Genomic DNA, 1,705 nt, shown 5'->3' with positions numbered 1-1,705 from the left:
TAATCTCACCCACCATAGAAAATTAAAAAAGTAAAATGTTATTTCCCCACCCACCATTATTCCTAAATTAACCATAATATATTTTTTTTAAATAACTCTAATATATCTTTAAATAATATTAGAAATAAATAAATAAATAAAAATAGAAAAAAAATGAAAGAAAATGCAAGACCTAAGACCTAGACATTCATCATCTCATTCACACTTAACGTCGTCTTGTTGAGACCCCGGATCCCCAAACCACTCTTCTTCCTCTTTTTTTGTCAAAATTGCAGATCTCATTCCCAATTCTCTTTTTTCTCCATTGAAATTTCTCGCCTTCATCTAGCACACGCCCATTCGTTCCTCCAACCTTTCCGTCTATTCTAACTCAAATCTTCCACCAAAGATATCACACCCCACCCACCATTATTTATTTATTATTTTAAATTATTTTTTATTTTTTCAAAATTTTAGTACCGAATTAAATAGGGGTTTAAGAGTCTTTTTTTTTAAATGATAAATATGTTATTAACATTTTCATTAAATGATGGGTGGAGAAATAAGATATGGAATATCACCACTCAAAACAAAAAGAAAAAGACTGACTTGACCTGTGTCTCTCTCAGAAGCAAAAGCTCTCTCTTCGTTGCTTCTCTCAACAAATCCCACCCAAAATACGATTGCTTCTTCTCTTACATGTTCTACTGTTCAAATCGAAACCCAGTTACCCAGCACCAGCAGCCAGCAGCCTTGCAGTTGTAGACAACGTAGCCAACACAGTTGCAGACGCCGGTCCACGGTGAGAGTCTCTCCCACCAGAGTCTGATTATCCTCTGAAATCGTATCCCGACAGTCGAATTCGCGTATTGAAAGCGTATTCAGAGGTCAACTGGTCAACAAATACGTTCAGATACGTATCTGGGTCGTATCGGGTACGCGTGTCGTATCACAAACCGTATATGATACGGGATAAGCCATAAAACTGGCATGTCCGTGCTTCGCAGTGCGGGCAAAGTTCGTTTGACTGACTCTTCCATTCCTTATAAGCTGTGGACTTTGTTGGTCTATCTTAATTTCTGTGGCCATCCAATCTCAAGTGTTTTTTCTTACATTTGATAAGACTTCTTCTCTTTTGTGCAGATTAAACTTTGGTTTTCTGGTTTTCCGTTTGTCTTTGAACAATGATGGAGCATTCACGTACTATTCGTCATTTGGTTTTGTTGAAATTCATGCCTGGCTTCTTTCTCTTAGTCTTATACATGATGAGCACATGTCAGGAATCTGCAGCATTTCCCAGCCCTACCCTGCTTGGAAACGAATCTGATCGCTTAGCTTTGCTAGACTTGAAGAAAAGAATAACTGAAGATCCCCTCAGTGTCATGAGCTCATGGAATCATTCCATCCACTTCTGCAATTGGGTAGGCATTACATGCCACCGTGCCACCCAAAGAATCTTGATTCTGGACCTGGGAGATAAACAATTGGTAGGCTCCATTCCACCTTCCATTGGGAATCTTACTCGTCTAATTGAAATAAGCTTGGGAAGCAACAAATTTCATGGTGAAATTCCTCAAAAACTGGGTCGTCTGCATGCCCTGGAAAGTCTCAACCTGTCTTCCAATTCTTTAGGCGGGAAAATTCCGACTAATATGTCCCACTGTACACAACTAAGAGTTTTTTATCTTAATTCCAATAAGATTATTGGGTCGATTCCACACCAACT

Source organism: Malus sylvestris, chromosome 12 (assembly GCF_916048215.2).
Source record: "Malus sylvestris chromosome 12, drMalSylv7.2, whole genome shotgun sequence".
NCBI classification, from domain to species: domain Eukaryota; kingdom Viridiplantae; phylum Streptophyta; class Magnoliopsida; order Rosales; family Rosaceae; genus Malus; species Malus sylvestris.
The sequence above is the reverse complement of the archived record's forward strand: the minus strand, read 5'-3'. Positions refer to the sequence as shown.